A 27,564-nucleotide genomic window follows, 5' to 3' on the forward strand; every position below is an offset into this window, starting at 1 on the left:
TCGTTTGTTAGGAGATCTCAAGCCTTTAACATTCCATGTAGTTATTTGTACCATATTTGCCTTTGTATTTTGCTCTTACTACTTCCTGCCCTGTGGGCCCTAACTCACAAGAGACGAGACAATTATTACCAGGTATAGAATTTGCCCCCCAGGCTTGACATATCTTTTCCCCACCTTGTAGGTATAACAAATATAACAATAAACAAGTAACTGTAGAACAAGTTTTCCCTTCTGGGAAATTTTTGGCACTTTTCGCCATGCTGATGACTTCCCCTTTTCCTAGCCAAACTGTTGAGCTCCCTAGTCACCCCCCTTAGAGTATACGTTCTAGCCCCGGATTCACATGAGTCACATGAACGAGCCTTAAATAATATGTCGAAAATAGTACAGTATGACAAAACCTCTATAAGAACTTCAAGTCCAACTTAGCTCTACTTTCTGGTGGCCGTCCCAGCACTCAGAGCAGACAGATCCACTTCATTTACGCCTGGAAGTCGTTCCTGGACAAAGGCGAGTGAAAGTGAGACTGAAAGTGAATCTGGAAGTGAAACTGAAAGTAAGCGTGAGACTGAATATGCGAGAGAAAAAGAGTGAGACAAAGCATGTGTGGGACTGAAAGTGAGCGTGAGACTGAAAATGAAACTGAGTATGGGAGTGAGTGTGAAACTGAAAGTAAGCGGGAAACGGAAAATGAGACTGAATATGTGAGGGGGGAAAATGTGGGACTGAAAGTGAGTGTGGGACTGAACGTGAGTGTGAGGATGAAAGTGGAACTGAATATAGGAGTAATACTGAAAGTGAAACTGAAAGTAAGCGTGAAAGCGAAACTGAACATGAGAGAGTGAAATTAAGAGAGCAAGAGAGTGCGAGAACAGGACCAGCAATATCTAGTTCAGTTCAGTTATCATGAACCATTCCCAACAGTTAGTCTCTGTGTTCCGAGCGAGGATTATTTTGTTGTATTGGGCTCAATCTCCTTTCCTCTCTACTCTCCACCCGCGATTGCTCCTCAAAGCTTCTCGGGTCTTTCCCTGGGCCTCTTGGAGATCCTCCTCTGCTGGTCCCTTCTCCATTATTTCCTCTTTTTTGTCAGTCAGCCCGATTCTTATCCTGTTCTGCCATGAGAGTACGCTCTGCTTCTTTAAAGTCTTTGAAATATGCAAACGAGCCATTAAGATTTCTGACTTTCAGTGTGGCAGGGTATAGCAGTTGGCACTTGACTTTTTTGTTATACAGGAATGAACATACTTTGCTGAATTCTTTTCTCTTTCTGGAGACCTCTGCTGAATAATCGCCGAAAATTAGCAGTCTGTTGCCTTGGTAATGCAATGGTCGCTGTCTGTCTCTAAAGGCCCTCAGTATTTCCTCTTTATGTTTATAATCAAGATATTTGACTATCACTTGTCTAGCTCTCAGCGGGGCTTTCTTGTTTGGGATTGGATCCTCTCCCCTGTTCGCTTCTTGTTGTCTCAGTGGTCCCACTCTGTGCGCTCTTTCCACTCTGAATTTAGCCTTAATGCCCAGGGCCTGAGGTAACTCGTGTTCACATATGTTATCCAGCTGTCCCAAAGATACCGATTCTGGCAGTCCCACAATGCACAAATTATTTCGCCTTGATCGGTTCTCCAAATCTTCCGCTTTATCTCTCAAATAATCGTTAGATTTCACTAGAGCTGCTATTTGCTCTTGCATAGCCAGTATTTTCTCCTCTGAGTCAGATATTCTCTGCTCTGTTTCTGCCAGTCTAGATGCGTGTCCACTAATCTGCTTTTGCATAGCTGCTAGGGATGATTGTATGGCTGTTTCAATGGCCACTTTAATCTCTTTTGACAGATGTGATGTCACTTCGGCAGCCAATTTTTTATAATCAACATTGAGCTCTTGTGCATGCTTGTCTTGGCCTGCAGGTGGTGCTGGTTTCTTAGTTCTCTTATTCTGTGCTGGGGATTTTCCACCCTCCCCCATTTGTTTACAGGATTTAGATAATGGTGTGGCCGGCTGTTTCTTCTTTACTTTAGAAGGAGTGTTACTGTTTCTGACATGCAGCTTCTGCTGGCGTTGATCATGATTAGACGCCTTACACTGCGTGTCTGAGTGATCAATCCAGTCTCCTGCGTCTCTGTGCACTCTTTGCTTGCTGCACTCCTCCTCCTCTCTCTCTTGTTCCTCCATGTCCCCTTCCTCTATCCATTGTGTTTCTCCCTCTTCAATCCCCTGCAGCGATTTCTCTCCTGCTCCATTCTCCCCCGACCCCCCGCTCTCATCTCCTTCACTTCTCCCTCTCCTGCCTTCCATTACCACATCTTGCACTGGGGACTCTGGCTCCTCCTCCATCAGGCTCGTCGGCGCCATGACAGTCTCCTCTTCTCCACGCCGGCAGTCAGGATCTCCACTCCTCCAGGGCCCCTAACCACCACCAGCACTCCTCAGTAAGTACCGCTCCATAGCTGCTTGCTTCCTGCTACCAGACGTGCTGCTCTCTGCTCGCTCACTTGCCCGGGTATGCTGTTTATCGTCGGTTTCTTAGAGGGGTGTCGGGAGCTTCCCCTCTATGCTGCCTCCTCAGCCAGGACCGGATCCGGAAGTCGGCTTCCTTCTTTTTTAAATCAAGTTCAGTAAAGAAACTTTTTTTACTTGTCATATGACTTGTTGCTCCTGAATCAAGAACCCACCTGATGATGATTTCTTTTTAGTTACTTTAAATGTGCCATTCCAATTATTTACAGATGAATCAGAAATTGTGTTTTTTCACCTCCTGTATATTCTCTTTATGGTTTAATTTCTGTTGTTCTTTTTTCCATATAGTACAGTCTTTATTTAAATGTCCCTTTTTCTTACATCTAAAACATTCTCTTGTCTCTTTATTATAGGGTCTCTTTGATTCTGTAGCTTTAAGAGCATTTCCACCATCTTTTTCAGTAGAATAATTTGTTTGCTCTTTCCTTCTTTGATATTCATCTATGAGTCTGGTCTTCACAAACTCTAATGTAATGTCTGCTTCAGATATTGTCTCTAGTGCATTTATTAAAGCAGTGTATGAATTCAGTAAACTGCACAATAATATTGCTGCTACATTGCTATCCTTAATATCTTCACTAGAGATGAGCGAACCGGTCGCGGTTCGGATCGAGGTCGGTTCGCCGAACGGGGCGCCCGTTCGAGTTCGGTTCGTCGAACGTTCGACGAACCGAACTCGAACCAATAGGCTATAATGGGAGGCAATCACAAACACATAAAAATGCATTATAAATGTACACCAACAGTTAATAAACATTGCCATAACACTTACCGGTCCTCGCGATCCCTTCTGCACTCTGTCTCCTGCCGCTATTCCATCCGATGATCGCTGAATCCTCCCGGTGACGGCACTGCCAGCAGAGATGCAGGACCTATCGTGACGTCAAAATAGCCATGTGACCAGTCACGTGGCTATTATCTCATTGGCAACAGACTGGTCACATGACTATGACGCGTCATGTAGGACCTGCGAGTGCATCTCTCCGGTACACGGTGCACATATGTGTATCGCCGTGTACCGGCGACATGCTCTAGCAAACGGCCGACTCCCCGTTCCGTTAGGGACCGGCTGACACAGCCGGTCATTAACGGAGATCACCGTTGCCATAGCAACGCAGTTAGCGGTGACGTCACCGCTAACCGCGGCTCCGAGAGCACCGTTGCTATGGTAACGCGTCTGTCAGCGTTACCGCTGTTACCGCTGACAGCCAGCACTGATCACTCACGGAGTGAAGGCTGCACGCTGCTTCCCGATTGTAGTGAGGATTGTAGTGAGGATGAGGTTCCCCAGCCCCAAGTGATGGGCTGGTGCACCTCATCCTCACTACAATCGTCACTACTACTACACTAGAAAGAAAGAAGACAGAAGAGCAGGATCGTGGAGGGCTGACAGGGGGTAATAAAGATGGAGTCTCTAATGTGTCTGTGTATTTATTTCTATTAAAGTATTTTTTCTCTGTGTGGTGTTTTTTTTAACCCTTTATTGGAGATTCTTAATGGCCGGGTCAAACGTGCCTGACATTAAGAATCTCTGGCTTAATACTGGCTAGTAAAACAAAGCCAGTATTAACTCATGATTACCCAACAAGCCACCCGGCTCCAGGGCTGTTGGAAGAGTTGGATACAGCGCCAGATGATGGCGCTTCTATGAGAGCGCCATTTTCTGGGACGGCTGCGGACTGAAATCCGCAGCAGAGGCGCCCAGAAACCTCGGGCTAACCTGTGCTGCGGATTCCAATCCCCAGCTGCCTAGTTGTACCCGGCTGGACACAAAAATGGGGCGAAGCCCACGTCATTTGTTTTTTAATTATTTCATGAAATAAGTGAAATAATTAAAAAAAAACGGGCTTCCCTATATTTTTGGTTCCCAGCCGGGTACAAATAGGCAACTGGGGGTTGGAGGCAGCCCGTGGCTGCCTGCTGTACCTGGCTAGCATACAAAAATATGGCGAAGCCCACGTCATTTTTTTGGTGGGCAAAAAAAGTCTGCATACAGTCCTGGATGGAGTATGCTGAGCCTTGTAGTTCTGCAGCTGCTGTCTGCTGTTCTCCATACAGGTAATAATAGATAAAATTAGTGAGTAACCTCGGCACTCTAAATCTCCCAGACTAAGTCAGTAAGTCACAACGGATAGTAATGCAAAATCACTCTTTATTGGTCCGTATTAAGAAAAAAAAATTTTTCATAAGCATATATGTTTTTGTCCAAAACAAGTTACAAATGACGTTTCGGCCTGAGCCTTCGTCAGATTGGACTTATCTGCATGTAATCATGAAAAATGACAATAATCAGTATCACATAAGAGTGAGAGAACAATAACATAAACTCGAACAATGTAGAGGTACAATTGGGATGCAGCAAAAAAATTGCAACACAGCAAGAAATGAAACACATGATACAAATGTCATAATACAGTACAAGGACAATATAGTCATGACAAATATGGGGTCAGAGTAGGCTTAGACAGCTCTGGTACGAAAGAGATGTCAATCATAAAGTAACATGTGCAGTAGGTGTAGAGCTACACTATGCATGGCAGAGCTAATGGGTAGACCGACCATAGAAAAAGAACGGAGAAAAAGTGGAGAAAAAGTGGAGAAAAAATGTAGAAAAAGTGGAGAAAAAGTGGAGAAAAAGTGGAGAAAAAATGGAGAAAAAAATGGAGAAAAAGTGGAGAAAAAGCGAAGAAAAAGTGGAGAAAAAGTGGAGAATAAGTGGAGAAAAAGTGGAGAAAAAGTGGAGAAAAAAGTGGAGAAAAAGTGGAGAAAAAGTGGAGAAAAAGTGGAGAAAAAAATGGAGAAAAAGTGGAGAAAAAGTGGAGAAAAAGTAGAGAAAAAGCGGAGAAAAAGTGGAGAAAAAGTGGAGAATAAGTGGAGAATAAGTGGAGAAAAAGTGGAGAAAAAGTGGAGAAAAAGTGGAGAAAAAGTGGAGAAAAAAATGGTGAAAAAGTGGAGAAAAAGTGGAGAAAAAAATGGAGAAAAAGTGGAGAAAAAGTGGAGAAAAAGTGGACAAAAAAATGGAGAAAAAGTGGAGAAAAAAATGGAGAAAAAGTGGAGAAAAAGTGGAGAAAAAGTGGACAAAAAAATGGAGAAAAAGTGGAGAAAAAATGGAGAAAAAGTGGAGAAAAAGTGGAGAAAAAATGGAGAAAAAGTGGAGAAAAAATGGAGAAAAAATGGAGAAAAAGTGGAGAAAAAATGGAGAAAAAGTGGAGAAAAAGTGGAGCACCCTTTGGTGCCTTTCATGTGGCACTAAGGGGTGCTTAGCTTTGTATTTAGCCAAAAAAATGAAAAAAAAATGACGTAGGGTTCCCCCTAGTTTTGTAGCCAGCTAGGGTAAAGCAGATGGCTGCAGCCTGCAGACCACAGCTGGCAACCTCACCTTGGCTGGTAATCCAAAACTGAGGGCACCCCACGCTGTTATTTTAAATTAAATAAATAATTAAAAAAAACAACACGTAGGGGTCCCCCAAAATTGGATCACCAGCCAAGGTAAAGCAGACAGCTGGGGCCTGATATTCTCAGACTAGGGAGGTCCATGGTTATTGGACTCTCCCCAGCCTAAAAATAGCAGGCCGCAGCCGCCCCAGAAGTGGCGCATCCATTAGATGCGCCAATCCTGGTGCTTCGCCCCAGCTCATCCCGCGCCCTGGTGCGGTGGCAAACGGGGTAATATATGGGGTTAATACCAGATGTGTAATGTCACCTGGCATCAAGCCCTGGGGTTGGTGAGGTCAGGCGTCTATCAGATACCCGACATCACCAAACCAGTCAGTAATAAAAAAAAAATAGACGACAAACACATTTTTATTTGAAAAAACACTCCCCAAAACATTCCCTCTTTAACCAATTTATTAGAATGAAAAACAAATCCAGGTCTGGTGTAATCCAAGGGGTTGCCATGACGATCCACACTGTCCCAGTCAATGAAGAGCAGGATGTTCCCCATTGGCTGGGAGAGCAGTGCAGTGACCTGAGCTAACATCAATGGGTCAGCCCAGGTCACTGCAGGGCATGACAAGTGCTGCTGTCAGCGAGGTACATTACCTGCGCTGATCTCCAGCACTGCCGACAGCACCTGTCACTGAGTTCAATGACCGGCGCCTTCACACCAAGTATCGCGAGAGGCCCGTGACGTCACCGCTAGTCAGTCTCGGGTCGGAAGCGAGAGGTGATGTGACAAGCGGCAGCCATGGAGGACAGTGACAGCGCTGAGGTCAGGATGGCGGGACTTCATCACCGCAGGTAAGCTGAGCGGGACCATGTGTGTGTGTGTGTGTGTGTGTGTGTGTGTGTACGTGTGTACATGCCGCGGGCAGGAGGGGGCGGAGTGAGCTGAGCGGGGAAGTGTGGGCTTCCTGCACGTAACTAGGATAAACATCGGGTTACTACAATGCGCTTTGGTTGGATACCCGATGTTTATCTTGGCTACCAGCTTCTGGCAGGCTGCCAGCGATGGCTCCTGCACACTGTAGCTGTAAAAAGCCCTGCTTTTTGCTGCTAGAACCGTTCTCGAACGTATCTAGAACTATCAATCTTTTGCAAAAAGCTCGAGTTCTAGTTCGATCTCGAACAGCCCCCAAAATCACTCGAGCCTAGAACTGGAGAACCTCGAACCACGAACCGCGCTCAACTCTAATCTTCACCAATTGATCTCAGCTGTGATATCACTTCCATCATAGTGATTATATGCTCCTGCATGTTATTGTCTGCACTCAGTCTCATACTGTAAAGCTTTCTTAGCAGAAATGACTTGTGATTTAAGCTGGGTCTTTCATATAGCTTTCTTAATGCTTTCCACATTCCCTGTGCTGTATCCTCATTCCTTATGCAAATTAATTGAGAATCTTCCACTAATAGGCTGATATAATAGATGATTTATTGGAAGTAATCACTACAGATAGACCCAATGATAATAATCAGACATGGGATAAGAAAAATAGACTAGCAAGAGCTACTATCAGCCTATTAGTAAAGAAAAACAAACTGTGGAAAGAATAGGCGCAAATAGGGTCTTATCCGGTATACAGGTATGAGGTGAATGTTGAAAGAACACTCACCTTATCAGGTTGTGCAAGTCACAACCCCTTAGTAAACATGGAAGCGTGGAAGGCAGCAGTCCTGCAGCAGTGAGATAATTTCAAAGTAAAAGAAAGCGGGTTTGAATACCGGTAATATTCCCTGTATATTATCCTGATGAAGGGGACGGATATGTCCCTGAAACGCGTAGACCTGTGGAAATAAAAGGGATTCACTTATACTCCTCGTATCGTTGTGGTTTTGGCGCGGTTTTCAAACCGGCTTTCTTCTACTTTGAAATTATCTCACTGCTGCGGGACTGCTGCCTTCCACGCTACTTCCATGTTTGCTAAGGGGTTGTGACTGGCACAACCTGATAAGGGGAGTGTTCTTTCAACATTCACCTCATACCTGTATACCGGATAATACCCTATTTGCGCCTATTCTTTCCACAGTTTGTTTTTCTTTACTAATAGGCTGATAGTAGCTCTTGCTTGTCTATTTTTCTTATCCCATGTCTGATTATTATCATTGGGTCTAACTGTAGTGATTACTTCCCATAAATCATCTTTAGACAATAACATCTCAACTTTGAACGTCCATAACTGATAGTTCTCATTATTCAGCTTAACTACTGTGAGTTTTGGCTCTGTACTACACATCATTTTTAACTTGTTTTACTTGTTTTGGAGAGAATTGTTCTGAGGAATTCTTCTGCATTTACCAGGTTCTTGCTGAGCTTTCTGGTGTACTGGGTGTCTGGGATCTTGGGTGTCTGGGATCTTTGGTGTTTGGTATCCTGGGATCTTGGGGTGCCTGGGCCCATAAGCTCTTGCACAACACAGCTTCTAGCTTCCCAGTTGCAGAAGAAAGTTCACAGAGCAGATTACATGGGATAACAAGCTCTTTACTTCTGGAACATGAGGTAAAATATGTACAGTCATACAGCACTGCATTAGGAAGAGAAAGTGAAACCAGAAAAAAAAAATAAAAGACTTTTTACAATTCAGTGAGTAAGGAAACTTTACACAACATCGCCATCTACTGTTAGATCAGCATAAAGTCGTCCTTCTCATATACGAAGAAGTCCTTGTCTGTTGCATATACCAACAGAAAGAAGTTCAGGAAAACCCAATCTAGGTGCAATAACAAAAAGTGGAAGAAATAAAAAAAAAGTCTTATAATGATGCTATTCTAATCATATATTTAGTTTGGATATAGGAGACATGCAGCTCTAGAGTAACTATGATTTCCTCTGGCCATAAAAAACTCATTCTTTATTCATCCATTTTTTTTCTAAGTGGTGATAAAGAACGAAGGAGCCCTACTGACCCACGGTATGTGACAACATATTCTATTATTGTAACAGTCTTTTTGCGCATCTATAACCGATGTTACACCAATTGGAATTTCTAGAGCTTTCCTTAACAGAACCGTCGAGTCCATGTGCCACCACTTAGTGTCTTTGGAAAGCAATGCTTTTAGGCAAAGCGTCAATATATCATATGGTGTAGCTTGCATGAGCTTGATTAATACCAAGAAATCAAGTATGAATTAAGAAAGAATTTAGCAGTATCAGCAACCTCTTAATACCGTTCTTATTTTTATGAAGGTGTTTCATGTCTTAGAATGAAAGAAGATCTGTTGTCAGTGACTCATTACTTATCCAGAACACTTGCCATTCACTTTGAAACTGTTGTTCATTTTTGACCTACTTTTCTCTTTCGTCCTGTTTTATTACCATTTCTAGGGCAGAGACAACCTTGCATTTTCCTTCAAGGTCTGGGATGTATCGTGTTTTCATCATTTTGCCAATTGTTATGATTTTTCAGCGACACTTCATATCCTTCAGCCATCTGCAATCAGAAAATAATACGGTAAAATTAAATTAATTGCTCCCTGTACAAACATGAGTAATTTTTTTTTACGTATTAAGTCTAATTCTGTACAGATCACATCTATTTATTGACGTTAACATGAGGCTGACATTTAATTGTTTCTTTTCAAGGCATCATTAATCACACACAGGATTATGTAATAGAATGCTACCTAATTGTCAAAAGGTCCTAATAATAATTGTAATAATACTCAAAATGTATTCAATCTTAGATCCTCATGTCTGTAAAGTAAATTTTCATCTTTACTTTATTTAAAAACCCAGCAAGAGTTAGTCAGCAAGCTAGTTATTATGGCTCAAAAATAAGCACATACTACTTCCTTTTAGTAGATGGATAATTAAAGGGAACTTGTCACCAGATTTGAGGCCTATAAGCTGCGACAGCCACCAGTGGGCTCTTATATACAGCATTCTAACAAGAGCCCAGGCCACTGTGTAGAACGTAAAAATGACTTTATAATACTTACCTAAACGGTCAGTATGGTGCAGACGGGTCGGATGGATGGCTCCGTTCTGCGGGTGCGGCGCCTCCTCTTTCGGCCATCTTTGTCCTCCTTCTTCTGAAGCTGGGGTACATGACGTGTACTACAACATACACACGCGCCGGCATTGAGGTCCTGCGAAGGTGCACTTTGATCTGCCCTGAACAAAATATTGTAGCGCACCTGCGCAGGACCTCAATTCCGGCGTGTGTGTATGATGGAGGACGTATCATGCACCCCGACTTCAGAAGAAGGAGGACAAAGATGGCCAAAAGAGGAGGCACCACACCCGGAGAACAGAGCTACCCATTTGACCCGTCTGCTCTGACTGTTTAGGTAAGTATTTTAAAGTGATTTTTACGTTCTACACAGCAGGATGTTAGAATGCTGTATATAAGAGCCCACTGGTGGTGGCCGCAGCTTATAGGCCCCAAATCTGCTGACAGTTTCCCTTTAAGCATTAATAGGAATATCCAGCTATCAGGACAGAAGGATGATCAGCAGTCTAACAGCTAAAATTTAGTGTAAATTGCTAAAAATCTATTAGAGCTAAGCGTACACTTACAGGAGTTGAGTAAAGCTGGTGTCACACTAAGCGACAGCGACAACGACGTCGCTGTTACGTCACCATTTTCGGTGACGTAACAGCGACCTTGTAAGTCGCTGTTATGATCGCTGCTTAGCTGTCAAACACAGCAGAAGCAGCGATCATAACGTCGCTGTGCTACATGTGCAGAGAGCAGGGAGCCGCGCTTAGCGCTGGCTCCTTGCTCTCCTACAGTACACATCGGGTTAATTAACCCGATGTGTGCTGCAGCTACATGTCACAGTGCAGAGAGCAAGGAGCCGCGCGCACTGCTTAGCGCTGGCTCCTTGCTCTCCTTGCTACAGTATACATCGGGTTAATTACCCGATGCGTACTGCAGCCACATGTCACAGTGCAGGAGCCGGCGCTGGCAGCAAGAGCGGAGGCTGGTAACCAGCGTAAACATCGGGTAACCAGGGAAAGGTCTTCCCTTGGTTACCCGATGTTTACGCTGGTTACAGCTTACTGCAGCTGCCAGTGCCGGCTCCTGATCGCTTCATTTCGTCGCTCTCTCGCTGTCACACACAGCGATGTGTGTGTCACAGCGGGAGAGTGACGACCAAAAAATGAAGCTGGACATTCAGCAACGACCGGCGACCTCACAGCAGGGGCCAGGTCGTTGCTGGATGTCACACACAGCGACAGCGACGGGACGTCGCTGCAACGTCACAGAAAATGGTGACGTAGCAGCGACGTCGTTGTCGTCGTCGTTATGTGTGACACCAGCTTTACACCAGCCAATAATCTGGAAATGAGTGGTCCTACAAATTTCCCAAGAACACTTTGTTTCTTGATTATCGGCATCTCGAAACAGACTACCAATCACCCGATGAATGACAGAGACACCTGATTATCTAAAAACTTGACTTCTAAGCTTGCCTAAAACTCACCTTTCTTGGCAGCACATTGTCCAGTGTAAACAGGACCTGTGCTGCCGAAAATAATGCGCACACTACGTATTAACGATTGTTCTGTGCACATGGAGTGTGGTGGGTCAGTCTAGACAAGTTATTCAATGACTGCAAATGGCCAGTGTTTATTCAGTGTCTTAAGATTCATTGTCAAGGCTAAGGAAAATCTCTTTAATATTACCCTTGTTGAAGCTTTTTGCACAATATCTAAAAGCTAAGCAAAAATGAGAATAACCCATACAGATTTGATACAGTGTGGCTAAGAGTAGATTAGATTATACAAGGCAAGGTAAGTAAATGTAAATGCAAAAGAGGTAAAAATAAACCCTAGTTTGATTTGTCTTGTCTTTTGTCCCTGTCGTATTAGGCCATATCACCAGAAATTGGACACTGAACAAAGTACTGGATAACCATACGCACAGTAGTGATGATGGTCCCTCAAAAATTATTAAGATCCAACACATTCCCAAATGGTTAAAATACAGTAAGAAATAGTTCGCTTATATTTGTTGCATTGCATCAAATACACTAGGTTCCATTTAATATAGATGATACAATGATCCCCAATGTTCACTGTCATGGTGCAGATAAGTATGCAACTACTGTAGAGCTTTAATGGCAAACAGGGATAAGATCTAGTAGAGTTGCATAGGGGCAGGATCCAGGTTCATTCTTTACTGGGCGTTGACTGTGCTATTAGATAGGAATTCATTGAGCCCATTAAGAGCAGTTAGTATAGTTATAAATGGAACGTTAAATCACTATAATATGCAGTGCCTCAAAAAATTCTTCAATAAAAATAATATTGAAACAAGAAGTAACCATTCCCTTTGAACATTTCCCCATTTTTTCACATTACACCCACAAACTTATTGGGATTTTATGTAATATACCCATACAAAAGTAGCAAGAATTTGTGAAGGGTAATGGAAATGGCCCATGGTTTTCTAAATATTTTAAAATTATAAAGCTGAAAATTGTGATGTGCATTTGTATTCAGCCCCCATGAGTCAATACTTTGCAGAACCACCTTTCACTGCATTTACTCCTGCAAGTCCTTTAGAGTATAGCTGGGTTTACACACTGCAACATCTCAAACGACATCGCTGTAACGTCACCGGTTTTGTGACGCAATAGCGATGTTGTTTGCGATGTTGCAGTGTGTGGATCCTATCAGCGACCTGGCCCCTGCTGTGAAGTTGTAATCGTTACAAATCGTTCAGGACCATTCCTAGGTCCTTTGTTTCCCGCTGTGCAGCATGAAGTTTCAGTGTGTGAATCCTTTTCAGCGACTTTGTTAGCAACTTCCCTTTCAAAAGGCTGCTTATCAACGTCCCCAACAACCAGCTAGGTCGCTCTGCAGGTCCGGATCGCTGTTGAGTTGTTGGCCAGGTTTGCCTGTTTGAACGCTCACCAGAGACTTAGCAGAGACTTAGGGAGGTCGCTATTGCGTCACCAAACCGGTGACTTTACAGCGATGTCCTTTGCGATGTTGCAGCGTGTAAACCCAGCTTATGTCTCTACCAGTTTTGCACAACTAAGGGCTGATTTAGGGCTAGACTTTAACTGGGCTATTCGTACACATCAATTTGATTTGATCTAAATCATTTCATTGTAGTTCTGGCAGTATTTTTATTGGTCTTCTCCTGCTGGAAGGTGAACCTAAGCCCCCATCTCAAGTCTTTTGCAGCCTCTAGCAGGTTTTCCTCCAGGATTGCCCTGTACTTGACTCCATGCATCTTCCCAGCAACTCTAAGCAGCTTCTTTGTTCCTGCTAAACATTCCCACAAAGATGTGAGTGAACCAGCCAATATAAAAGTATATAATCTTTATTGAAAAATTTGTTAAAAGACAAACACATAAAACAGACAATGATGAGGACACATACAATTAACCTCAGGTAAACCAAAATATACAAGCAATAAATAGCATAAGTGCATAATGGTCATGTATCGGGAAGAAAGTGCACCAAAAAGGGTGCTGTCCAAGTTTCTTTGAAGAGCCAATAGTCTTTAAGTAAATGAAGAGTGTCCCAAAGAACACCAATAAGGTGGAACTATATTAAATTTCAAGCTAAACAAAGCTTTTTTTCTTCATTCAAGACTGAATGTATGGGAGCCACAATCCTATTACTACAAAAAGTGGCATATAACAGAGGAAACAAAGAATACATGTGTCTGTGATATTACCAGGATATAATCTTACAAGATGAAAACATAATAATAAAAAGCAAATCCTGAATGGATCAGGTGGTATAACCACAACAATGTTTCCAAATGCCTACAGTCCCAAACCGGGGAGAAGCAGGATCTCGACCATACATATGAAGGAAAGGCAGAAACTGACACAAGTGTCAAAATATAACATTTTTTCCACAGGGCTGGACTAGGAGGCCATATTCCCAGTGTTATAATCAGAGAAAAGGGCGGAATGGCTGCATTACTACAGTACTATACCTTTACAAGGAAACAGAGTCAGCCAAAGGACCGACCCAAACACTGTGGTGAATCCACAAAAACACACACCAGAAGGGTGTTACAGGGCCCAAACTAAAAAGCCATATTCCCAGTACTATAACTCACAGGAAGGCAGCATGGCTGCAATACCACAGTAAATTGCCCCTACAAGGGAACAAAGTCAGCCATAAAAACCGACCTTAGTACTGAGTGGCAAGCCCACAAAGACACAGACCAGGAAGATATTAACCTGAGGATAAAGGTACCCCGACACGTGTTTCGCAGAAAAGCTTCTTCCAAGGGGTGCTGATGCCAGTCAATACCCAGGTATATATAGCCCCACTCACCAGCGTGATGTGTAACAGCGGCGCTCAATCACAGCTCCACAATCGTGCACATGGGGTCTGGCGTCTGACATCATCATGATCCGCCCATGTCAGACACATCATAGCATGGGAGGAGCATGGTGAGGTAAGGAGACACGTCGCCCCACAGCACAGAAAGTGGGCGGAAAACTGAGCGCTCAACACACACAGGGAGATGCAAAGATATTGCCATTGAGAACAAAGCAAAACGTGTCAGTGGCACACCATTTAAAGAACATTCACACAAACAGAAAATGTACAGAGGTGCACGTAGGGTTCAAACCCAAAAAGTGTAAGAAAATTATTCCAATTGTTTAATAATTTTATAATAATAAAAAATGTGGACCAAGTGTATAGATATCTCAACGCACGTGTATATCTTAGTACAAAGATGCATACAAGAGTATGCACTTAGATGTCCCTGCAAGGATTCTTCACATAAAAATATAATAACCATGTGAAAATTATATTTATAAAATACAAGTCTAAAGTGCATAATACAAAAAAAAAAATTGCTGTATTACAAAATAGCAAAAAAAGTGCATGGTGCATGTATAATAGATACAAAAACACATAATAAAAGGTGTAAAGTGCAAAGATGACCAAACATATGTTAAAAGAATCTGAAAAGCCCATATGCAGTGGCGCACAACAAAAGTCAGCAATACCAATGCCTGATACATTTTGTGCAAAAAAGAGTGTTCGAAACCAAAGCAGGGATAATGCAAAAAGAAATAGAAGAAGATATAAACATATATACACATTGGAAATGGAAAAGCATGTGAAACAAAACAAACCAAAATCTTTAAAAAAAAAAAAAAAATATGAAAAAATTTTTATTTTTTGGGTAGAAAAATTTGAGTAGAAGTACTCATCTATATATATATACGTGCACATATACATACATACACACATAAAAAGAGATAAAAGTGTGCCAAAGTTATTACATTAAAAATACAAGACAAAAGTGCAAAAATACATATAATGGTGGTTAAAAATCCGCTCGTGAAGATATCAACAGGGATGGAGCTAAAAACAGAAACAAACAGAAACAGAAGAATTAGAAACAAATTTATTCATAAAAATGCAAATTAAAATATACCAATGGGCATAAACTAAAAACACATATAACAATAAAATTATAGGAATGGGACAAAACTCAAGACGTCATTAAGACCATATGGACGGACAGAACCAATCTTAGAGATCCAACGGGTTTCTAGTTGAGCCAACCGCTTCTTAAAGTCACCTCCTCTGTTATCCAGGATCACCTTATCAATTCCGAAAGCCCGCAACCCACTGCTATTACAGCCGTGTTTAGACTTAAAATGTCGTGGGATAGGTTTTAGGGTGGAGGTATCCTGGATGGTAGCCGCCTTTTCAATGTCACGCACATGTTCTCTAATACGTGTTTTCAGTGGTCTAGATGTAAGACCGACATATATAAGATTGCATGGGCAAGTGGCATAATATACCACATGCGTCGTGTTACAGGTCATGTGCTGAGTAATCAGAAAATCGTGATTTCCATCACTGGACTTAAAATTCAAAGCTCTGACCATATTCGGACATGCAACGCAACTGCGGCATGGATAGAAACCCCATTTGGGTCCCGCTGTTCCAAAAGGATTGGTCTTGGGGCCTTCATAACAACTGTGTGTAATGAGATCCTTCAAATTAGGAGATCTCCTATACGTAACAGCAGGAGTCCGTGGGAGGTATTTGGATAGAGTAGCATCAGACCGAAGGATAGGCCAAAACTTCTCCAAAATTGTTTTAACCTCTTGCCATCTGTTGTTGTAGGTAGAAATAAATCTTACCTGCTGATCATTCTGCTTTTGCCTCTGTGAGTGTAACAAAACTTCTCTCTTAGTGTTCTTGGCTCTCAGAAACCCTTTCTTAATGCTCCTATTTGAGTATCCACGATTTCTAAAGCGATCGCTCAGGTCATCAGCTTGTTTGTAAAAGGTATCTTCAGACGAACAAATTCGTCGAGTCCTCAAAAACTGGCCTGTTGGAATACCAGAAATAAGGGAAAAAGGATGCGATGAAGTGGCATGTAACAGTGCGTTAACAGACGAGGGTTTCCGGAAAACCTCAGACTGTAAAAAGCCATTAACATCCTTAGAAACCAGAACATCAAGAAATTCAATACTAGATTGACTATACTTATATGTTACCTTGATGTTCATGGAATTCAGATTGAGCTTCTGCAGAAACATAACCAGATCACCCTCTGAGCCCTGCCAAATCATAAAGACATCGTCAATATAACGGGTCCAAACAAGAACTTGTTCCATAAATTCAGAAAAATCAGGTGAAAAAAAGATACCCCTCTCCCACAGCCCCAAGAATAAATTTGCATAAGAGGGCGCAAAAGCCGCCCCCATTGCAGTACCTTGGAGCTGCAGGTAGAGGGCGCCCTTGAACAGAAAATAATTGTGGGTAAGGGCAAAATCAACCAGGGAAAGGAGAAAATGAATGTCATCTTGATCCATCATGGTCATATTTAAAAAGGTCTCTACGGCTCTCATCCCATCATGATGGCGTATAGACGTGTACAATGACTCAATGTCACACGTCACCAGCCACATATCATCATCCATTTGAATATTCTCTATTTTACGGAGAAAGTCATTGGTGTCTTTCAAAAAAGATGGAAGATTTTCCACTATGGGTTTCAGATGGAAATCTATATACCTACCCACAGTCTCACAAAGACTTCCATTTCCCGACACAATAGGACGTCCAGACGGTGACACTGTGCTCTTATGGACCTTCGGCAATAGATAAAGGCAAGCCGTCCTAGGAAACTTAGGAATGAGACCTTCTTTCATCTCCCTATTGATTGTGCCATTTTCACAGGCCTCCTCCAAAATGGTAGATAACTGTGTGTGAAAAGAAGAAGTCGGATTGAACGTAAGTTTCTTATAACAAGTACCATCGTTCAGCTGCCTGAATGCTTCCTTTTCATACATCACGGTGGGCCATACCACAACATTACCCCCCTTATCAGCGGGTTTGATGATTATATCCCTTCGTTTTTTCAAGTCCTGTAGAGCCCTTCTCTGAGATTTGGAGAGGTTGTCATTTGGTACCTTGGTGGAAATTCTACTGAACTCCTCAGAAACCAACCTCACAAATACATCTATATCGGGATACATGGTAAGAGGAGGAAATTTCTTGGGTTTCGGAATCATAAACTTACCACATTCAGTCGGGGCATCCTGTTCGCCACCCAACTCTTTGAGAATTTCAATAGCCTGTAGTTCTTCACTGGACCACCCATCTGATTTTTCGTGAATTTTCTTTAAAACCAATTTGCGAGCGAAAAGGTGTAAATCCTTTATGGCTATAAAGGAATCAAACGAACAAGTGGGGGAGAAACTCAAACCCAAACTCAAAACATCAATTTGGTCAGTAGTAAGAGGGATATCAGATAAATTAATTACCTTCAGTTTAGTGTCCGGAAGGTGAGGAGTCTTTTTCTGTACAAAACCCTTGCCAACGTATTTTCGTTTTCCAAAACGATCATTCGTATTGCTCCTCAGATTGTATGTTTCTGATTCATCCTCAGTAGAGGAGATAGACGTTGATGCTATGGATCGTCTGTGATATCCCTTATTTTGTGTCGTCCCCTGCCATCTGTAGACTCTCTTAAGTTGATAGTCCTGGAGGTCTCTCTGGAACTTTTTGACTTTTTGTTCTTGGACTTCTTTCTCCCAAATAAGAAATTGTTTATCCACTTCTAATTTAAAGGATTCCATGCTCAGTGTGGACAAGATCTCATTCAATTTCGTCTGGTTATTTTCAATCTCCTTTTCCACAGAAACTAAACTGCTTTGGTTAATCTCAATTAGCAGTCGGATTAAATCCTTGGAGCAGGTATCACAAACCTGTTCCCACTTGGTTCTGAAGTCAAGGTCTTCTACAGGGAAAGAGGGCAAAATTCTCACCCGAAGGCCCCGAGGTATCAAATTTTTACTCAAGTATTTTTCAAGGGTAGCTTTACCCCACCAGATCCTAAGTCGTTTCTTTAACAGATATTTCAAATTGTTTTTAATTTCAGAGGAGTGTCCCATTCCTACTGTGTCACTGACCGTGACCTCATCATTAAACAATGTATCAATACTGGACAGCCAATTCTTGTCACGGGATTTAATATCCATAATGGGTCAATCTGTAAACCACAGAAAAAGATATAAGAACCAATTGAATGACCAAAAAGTAAAGATAGCTACACTCATTTAAGCAGTAAGAACCTATAAAGATGTGAGTGAACCAGCCAATATAAAAGTATATAATCTTTATTGAAAAATTTGTTAAAAGACAAACACATAAAACAGACAATGATGAGGACACATACAATTAACCTCAGGTAAACCAAAATATACAAGCAATAAATAGCATAAGTGCATAATGGTCATGTATCGGGAAGAAAGTGCACCAAAAAGGGTGCTGTCCAAGTTTCTTTGAAGAGCCAATAGTCTTTAAGTAAATGAAGAGTGTCCCAAAGAACACCAATAAGGTGGAACTATATTAAATTTCAAGCTAAACAAAGCTTTTTTTCTTCATTCAAGACTGAATGTATGGGAGCCACAATCCTATTACTACAAAAAGTGGCATATAACAGAGGAAACAAAGAATACATGTGTCTGTGATATTACCAGGATATAATCTTACAAGATGAAAACATAATAATAAAAAGCAAATCCTGAATGGATCAGGTGGTATAACCACAACAATGTTTCCAAATGCCTACAGTCCCAAACCGGGGAGAAGCAGGATCTCGACCATACATATGAAGGAAAGGCAGAAACTGACACAAGTGTCAAAATATAACATTTTTTCCACAGGGCTGGACTAGGAGGCCATATTCCCAGTGTTATAATCAGAGAAAAGGGCGGAATGGCTGCATTACTACAGTACTATACCTTTACAAGGAAACAGAGTCAGCCAAAGGACCGACCCAAACACTGTGGTGAATCCACAAAAACACACACCAGAAGGGTGTTACAGGGCCCAAACTAAAAAGCCATATTCCCAGTACTATAACTCACAGGAAGGCAGCATGGCTGCAATACCACAGTAAATTGCCCCTACAAGGGAACAAAGTCAGCCATAAAAACCGACCTTAGTACTGAGTGGCAAGCCCACAAAGACACAGACCAGGAAGATATTAACCTGAGGATAAAGGTACCCCGACACGTGTTTCGCAGAAAAGCTTCTTCCAAGGGGTGCTGATGCCAGTCAATACCCAGGTATATATAGCCCCACTCACCAGCGTGATGTGTAACAGCGGCGCTCAATCACAGCTCCACAATCGTGCACATGGGGTCTGGCGTCTGACATCATCATGATCCGCCCATGTCAGACACATCATAGCATGGGAGGAGCATGGTGAGGTAAGGAGACACGTCGCCCCACAGCACAGAAAGTGGGCGGAAAACTGAGCGCTCAACACACACAGGGAGATGCAAAGATATTGCCATTGAGAACAAACCTTTTTCCCTTATTTCTGGTATTCCAACAGGCCAGTTTTTGAGGACTCGACGAATTTGTTCGTCTGAAGATACCTTTTACAAACAAGCTGATGACCTGAGCGATCGCTTTAGAAATCGTGGATACTCAAATAGGAGCATTAAGAAAGGGTTTCTGAGAGCCAAGAACACTAAGAGAGAAGTTTTGTTACACTCACAGAGGCAAAAGCAGAATGATCAGCAGGTAAGATTTATTTCTACCTACAACAACAGATGGCAAGAGGTTAAAACAATTTTGGAGAAGTTTTGGCCTATCCTTCGGTCTGATGCTACTCTATCCAAATACCTCCCACGGACTCCTGCTGTTACGTATAGGAGATCTCCTAATTTGAAGGATCTCATTACACACAGTTGTTATGAAGGCCCCAAGACCAATCCTTTTGGAACAGCGGGACCCAAATGGGGTTTCTATCCATGCCGCAGTTGCGTTGCATGTCCGAATATGGTCAGAGCTTTGAATTTTAAGTCCAGTGATGGAAATCACGATTTTCTGATTACTCAGCACATGACCTGTAACACGACGCATGTGGTATATTATGCCACTTGCCCATGCAATCTTATATATGTCGGTCTTACATCTAGACCACTGAAAACACGTATTAGAGAACATGTGCGTGACATTGAAAAGGCGGCTACCATCCAGGATACCTCCACCCTAAAACCTATCCCACGACATTTTAAGTCTAAACACGGCTGTAATAGCAGTGGGTTGCGGGCTTTCGGAATTGATAAGGTGATCCTGGATAACAGAGGAGGTGACTTTAAGAAGCGGTTGGCTCAACTAGAAACCCGTTGGATCTCTAAGATTGGTTCTGTCCGTCCATATGGTCTTAATGACGTCTTGAGTTTTGTCCCATTCCTATAATTTTATTGTTATATGTGTTTTTAGTTTATGCCCATTGGTATATTTTAATTTGCATTTTTATGAATAAATTTGTTTCTAATTCTTCTGTTTCTGTTTGTTTCTGTTTTTAGCTCCATCCCTGTTGATATCTTCACGAGCGGATTTTTAACCACCATTATATGTATTTTTGCACTTTTGTCTTGTATTTTTAATGTAATAACTTTGGCACACTTTTATCTCTTTTTATGTGTGTATGTATGTATATGTGCACGTATATATATATAGATGAGTACTTCTACTCAAATTTTTCTACCCAAAAAATAAAAATTTTTTCATATTTTTTTTTTTTTTTTTTTTTTTTTTTTAAAGATTTTGGTTTGTTTTGTTTCACATGCTTTTCCATTTCCAATGTGTATATATGTTTATATCTTCTTCTATTTCTTTTTGCATTATCCCTGCTTTGGTTTCGAACACTCTTTTTTGCACAAAATGTATCAGGCATTGGTATTGCTGACTTTTGTTGTGCGCCACTGCATATGGGCTTTTCAGATTCTTTTAACATATGTTTGGTCATCTTTGCACTTTACACCTTTTATTATGTGTTTTTGTATCTATTATACATGCACCATGCACTTTTTTTGCTATTTTGTAATACAGCAATTTTTTTTTTTGTATTATGCACTTTAGACTTGTATTTTATAAATATAATTTTCACATGGTTATTATATTTTTATGTGAAGAATCCTTGCAGGGACATCTAAGTGCATACTCTTGTATGCATCTTTGTACTAAGATATACACGTGCGTTGAGATATCTATACACTTGGTCCACATTTTTTATTATTATAAAATTATTAAACAATTGGAATAATTTTCTTACACTTTTTGGGTTTGAACCCTACGTGCACCTCTGTACATTTTCTGTTTGTGTGAATGTTCTTTAAATGGTGTGCCACTGACACGTTTTGCTTTGTTCTCAATGGCAATATCTTTGCATCTCCCTGTGTGTGTTGAGCGCTCAGTTTTCCGCCCACTTTCTGTGCTGTGGGGCGACGTGTCTCCTTACCTCACCATGCTCCTCCCATGCTATGATGTGTCTGACATGGGCGGATCATGATGATGTCAGACGCCAGACCCCATGTGCACGATTGTGGAGCTGTGATTGAGCGCCGCTGTTACACATCACGCTGGTGAGTGGGGCTATATATACCTGGGTATTGACTGGCATCAGCACCCCTTGGAAGAAGCTTTTCTGCGAAACACGTGTCGGGGTACCTTTATCCTCAGGTTAATATCTTCCTGGTCTGTGTCTTTGTGGGCTTGCCACTCAGTACTAAGGTCGGTTTTTATGGCTGACTTTGTTCCCTTGTAGGGGCAATTTACTGTGGTATTGCAGCCATGCTGCCTTCCTGTGAGTTATAGTACTGGGAATATGGCTTTTTAGTTTGGGCCCTGTAACACCCTTCTGGTGTGTGTTTTTGTGGATTCACCACAGTGTTTGGGTCGGTCCTTTGGCTGACTCTGTTTCCTTGTAAAGGTATAGTACTGTAGTAATGCAGCCATTCCGCCCTTTTCTCTGATTATAACACTGGGAATATGGCCTCCTAGTCCAGCCCTGTGGAAAAAATGTTATATTTTGACACTTGTGTCAGTTTCTGCCTTTCCTTCATATGTATGGTCGAGATCCTGCTTCTCCCCGGTTTGGGACTGTAGGCATTTGGAAACATTGTTGTGGTTATACCACCTGATCCATTCAGGATTTGCTTTTTATTATTATGTTTTCATCTTGTAAGATTATATCCTGGTAATATCACAGACACATGTATTCTTTGTTTCCTCTGTTATATGCCACTTTTTGTAGTAATAGGATTGTGGCTCCCATACATTCAGTCTTGAATGAAGAAAAAAAGCTTTGTTTAGCTTGAAATTTAATATAGTTCCACCTTATTGGTGTTCTTTGGGACACTCTTCATTTACTTAAAGACTATTGGCTCTTCAAAGAAACTTGGACAGCACCCTTTTTGGTGCACTTTCTTCCCGATACATGACCATTATGCACTTATGCTATTTATTGCTTGTATATTTTGGTTTACCTGAGGTTAATTGTATGTGTCCTCATCATTGTCTGTTTTATGTGTTTGTCTTTTAACAAATTTTTCAATAAAGATTATATACTTTTATATTGGCTGGTTCACTCACATCTTTATAGGTTCTTACTGCTTAAATGAGTGTAGCTATCTTTACTTTTTGGTCATTCAATTGGTTCTTAAACATTCCCACAGCAGGATGATGCCACCACCATGTTTGAATGTGGGAATGGTGTTTTCAGGGTGATTTGCAGTGTTAGTTTTCGGTGACATAGCATTTTGCATTTCGCTCAAAAATGTCTAGTTTGGTCTCATCTGACCAGAGCACTTTCTTCCACATGCTAATTGTGTCTCCTTCGGGACTTTTTGAAAAATTCAAATGGGACTTCTGATGGTTTGCTTTCAAAAATGGCTTTCTGCTTGTCACTCTTCCATAAATGCCAGATTTTTAAAGTACATGACTAATGGTTTTCCCGTGGACAAATTCTCCAACCAAAGCTGTGGATCTCTGCATCTCTTCCAGAATGGCCTCTTGGCTGCTTCTCTAACTAGTGCTTTCCTTGCTTGTGATGTCAGTTTAGGAGGATGGCCATGACTTGGTAGTTTCCAGTTGTGTCCTATTCCTTCCATTTTTGGATGATGGATTGCACAGTGCTTTGTGAGCTGTTCAGAGCTTAGTCTATTTTTTTTTATATAACCTAACCTTGTTTTACTTCTTCTTAACTTTGTCCCTGACCTGTCTGGTGTGTTTACAGAATTGAAATGTGATGGTCACCAACAAACATCTCTGAACTTGTTTTAATTTAGCAATCATTTGCCTCTGACTACATTTTTCTTATTTCCTATTTATCCATTACAGTATGCTCTCGAGCAGTTAGAAGATGTGTACTCCTGTCAAAGCTTTTGACCATAGATTTACTGATGGGATCAGTGGCAAAATGTATTTATACCTTCTACTTATATTGTCAATAGTCAACTAATATCAATGTCACTCTCCTCACTTCATATCAGCAATTGGTTCCTACATGTGGCTACAACCATTGACCATGTCATTTTACTTGGCAATTTGACTCCCCTCTTCTTATTTATCTCTTTCTGCATCATAGTCAGTGACATTGGTTTGTAGTGTCAACCAGTATACAGTCATGGCCAAAAGTTTTGAGAATGCTACAAATATTAATTTTTACAAAGTCTACTGCTTAAGTTTTTCTAATGGCAATTTGCATATACTCCAGAATGTCATAAAGAGTGATCAGCTTAACAGCAATTACTTGCAAAGTCAATATTGGCTAAGAAAATGAACTTTAACCCCCAAAACACATTTCAACAGCATTGCATTCCTGCCTTAAAAGGAGCAGCTAACATTGTTTTAGTGATTGTTCCATTAACACAGGTATGGGTGTTGATGAGGACAGGGCTGGCGATCAATCAGTCATGATTAAGTAAGAATGACACCATTGGACACTTTAAAAGGAGGCTGGTGCTTGGTATCATTGTTTCTCTTCAGTTAACCATGGTTATCTCTAAAGAAACACGTACTGCCATCATTGCTCTGCACAAAAATGGCCTAACAGGGAAGAGTATCGCAACTACAAAGATTGCACCTCAATCAACAATCTATCACATCATCAAGAACTTCAAGGAGAGAGCTTCCATTGTTGCCAAAAAGGCTCCAGGGCGCCCAAGAAGGACCAGCAAACGCCAGGACCGTATCTTAAAACTGTTTCAGCTGTGGGATCGGACTACCTGCAGTGCCAAGCTAGCTCAGCAATGGCAGCAGGCTGGTGTGAGTGCTTCTGCACGCACTGTGAGGCGGAGACTCTTTGAGCAAGGCCTGGTTTTAAGGAGGGCAGCAAAGAAGCCACTTCTCTCAAGAAAAAACATCAGGGACTGACTGATATTCTGCAAAAGGTACAGGGAGTGGACTGCTGAGGACTGGGGTAAAGTCATTTTCTCAGATGAATCCCCTTTTCGATTGTTTGGGACATCTGGAAAACAGCTTATTAGGAGAAGAAGAGGTGAGCGCTACCACCAGTCTTGTCTCATGCCAACTGTTAAGCATCCTGAAACGATTCATGTGTGGGGTTGCTTCTCAGCCAAGGGAATCGGCTCACTCACAGTCTTGCCTAAAAACACAGCCATGAATAAAGAATGGTACCAGAATGTCCTCCAAGAGCAACTTCTCCCAACTGTCCAAGAGCAGTTTGGCGCCCAACAATGCCTTTTCCAGCATGATGGAGCACCTTGCCATAAAGAAAAGGTGATCACTAAATAGCTCATGGAACAAAACATAGAGATTTTGGGTCCATGGCCTGGAAACTTCCCAGATCTTAATCCCATTGAGAACTTGTGGGCAATCATCAAGAGACGGGTGGACAAACAAAAACCAACAAATTCTGGCAAAATGCAAGCATTGCTTATGTAAGAATGGACATCTATCAGTCAGGATTTGGTCCAGAAGTTGATTGAGAGCATGCCAGGGAGAATTGCAGAGGTCCTGAAGAAGAAGGGTCAACACTGCAAATATTGACTTGCTGCATTAACTCATTCTAACTGTCAATATAACCTTTTGGTAATCATAATATGATTGCAATTATATTTCTGTATGTGATGTAAACATCAGACAAACACAATTAAAAACCAGAGGGCAACAGATTATGTGAAAAAAATAATTTTGGTGTCATTCTCAAAACTTTTGGCCATGACTGTACTCCTTGAAGACATAAATCCTTGTGGCCTTTTAAATTGGTAGTCCAGTCTCACAATTTTACCTTCATCTTAAGGTATAATTTGTTAGTTTGCTGATTGCTATTTTAAACTATGGCCCTGTGGCTTGTTGCTTGATTTTACTTCTGTGATGGGCTTTAGATTTGTCGCCCTGTACCTGCAGTTAAACTTCTGTTTCTGGCCCTTTGCCACCACGAATAGTGGCTTGCAGGATTCACTTTCCTGGAGAGAAACAAGCAACTTAAGCAGCTCGGCCTAGGAAAATCTACAGGATTCCTCCTTTAGGAAAGAGACAGAGTTCCAAGTAGATTTTATTTCAGGGGTACTAGGTGGGATACTTATAATTATAAATGACAAGTGACAAGCTGATAGACGGTGTTAGTGTACTTATTAGTCACTATATATTAGTCATTATATAAAATGCACAAACACAAGAGCCCAAAGACTGTTCTTGCACAGGGCCACCTCTAGTCTTGTTGACATTTGAAAGACAAATGGGTAACATTATAGCAGAGAAATCCTAATGTACTTTTCTAAGCTAAAATATGGTGTTAAAAATGTAATACAAATGTATGAAAATAGAATGGCTTATAGCTAATCTTGAATCTGAATTATTATGAAGCTGTGAAAAGTTTACAGGTTCTGAAAATGTGATATGTTCTTGCTGCTTTCATTACTCAACTCAACAGCAGGAAGTAGTGGAACTATGCCTGGAATACAGAAACGCTCTCCGCTGTTAACACAGAATGATTCTATTTCTTCATTAGGATAAAGTCAAACAAAACACAAACTGCTTCAGGACAGTTATAAATAGAATTAAAGTTTATTGTAAGTTGGAAAAAAATCTTACATTTTCCACCCACAAGGTACTTTATTATTGTTTTTATGTTTATAAAGCGTTATTATTTCCAAGGTAATTTAAAGAGTAAAACATTTAGGAAAAACTTCTACAACTATAAAAGTACAATGCAAAGCTCAAATAAAAAGAAAATGCAGAATAGACCACATACATTACATGACAGGCATAGCTATCTGAGGTTCCAATCTATGAACAATAGAGGGTAGGAGCAGAATAAGAGCTAATCTAACAACGTCAGTGGAATGCTGGGTTCACACATAGCGACAAAGCAGCGATCACGGCGGGCGACCTGACCTGGTCAGGATTGCTGCTGTGTCGTTACATGGTCGCTGGTGAGCTGTCAAACAGGCAGATCTCACCAGCGACCAGTGACCAGCCCCCAGCCAGCAGCGACGGGTGGAAGCGGTGCTGCGCTTGGTAACTAAGGTAAATATCGGGTAACCAAGGGCTTGGTTACCCGATATTTACATTGGCTACCAGCGTACACCACTTAGCGCTGGCTCCCTGCACGCCAGAGTACACATCGGGTTAATAAGCAAACCCTTGCTTATTTACCTGATGTGTACTCTGGCGTGCAGGGAGCAGGGAGCCGTCAGCACAGGCAGCGTGAGAGCGGCGGACGCTGGTAACGAAGGTAAATATTGGGTAACAAAGGAAAGGGCTTCCCTTGGTTACCCGATGTTTACCTTGGTTACAGCTTACCACAGACTGCCAGAAGCCGTCTCCCTGCTCGCTTCAGTTCGTCGCTCTCTCGCTGTCACACACAGCGATGTGTGCTTCACAGCGGGAGAGCAATGAGCAAAAAATTAAGCAGGACATTCAGCAACGATCGGTGACCTCACAGCAGGGGCCAGGTCGTTGCTGGATGTCACACACAGCGACAGCGACGGGACGTCGCTGCTACGTCACAGAAAATGGTGACGTAGCAGCGACGTCGTTGTCGCCGTCGCTGTGTGTGACACCACCTGAAGCCAGTGCTAAGGGAGCAGTTGGGGAAGACTTTCAGCCATTTTATAAGTTTCTCAAAGAAGATGCTTATTTAAGAATGCTGTCACAGTTCTGTGTGCAGAGCATCTCACAGACTTGGAGATGCTCTGTGGCGCTTACAGATCTGACAGTGTTTCCATTCCTTCTGCAGAGCATGTTGCCTTTGGAGAAACTCTGTGGCACTGACAGATCTGACAGTGTGTCTATTCCTTTGTGCAGAGCATCTTGCCCTAGGAGATATTCTGCAATGCCATCCTTGATAATGAACTAGCAGCTTGGTCACTATACTG

The sequence above is a fragment of the Anomaloglossus baeobatrachus genome, chromosome 3, assembly GCF_048569485.1.
Source record: "Anomaloglossus baeobatrachus isolate aAnoBae1 chromosome 3, aAnoBae1.hap1, whole genome shotgun sequence".
NCBI lineage: Eukaryota > Metazoa > Chordata > Amphibia > Anura > Aromobatidae > Anomaloglossus > Anomaloglossus baeobatrachus.